The sequence below is a fragment of the Penaeus monodon genome, chromosome 29 (genome assembly GCF_015228065.2).
Source record: "Penaeus monodon isolate SGIC_2016 chromosome 29, NSTDA_Pmon_1, whole genome shotgun sequence".
In the NCBI taxonomy this organism is placed as follows: Eukaryota; Metazoa; Arthropoda; class Malacostraca; order Decapoda; family Penaeidae; genus Penaeus; species Penaeus monodon.
In genome coordinates, this window is record NC_051414.1 from 22,479,971 (window position 1) to 22,480,207 (window position 237).

A 237-nucleotide genomic window follows, 5' to 3' on the forward strand; every position below is an offset into this window, starting at 1 on the left:
GTGATACTTGCTATAATTTCCTCGTTACCGTGATAATTAATACACTCATGAAAATAAAATTTAAAATGCGATGGCCGGGAATCGAACCCGGGTCAACTGCTTGGAAGGCAGCTATGCTCACCACTATACCACCATCGCTTCTGTGCTCACATGCTTTCTTTGCTACTTGTAGTGTTGACATACGGGCAGATGGCAACCAGTCTCGTCAGTTTGTCTACATATCCACCAAATCGTGAG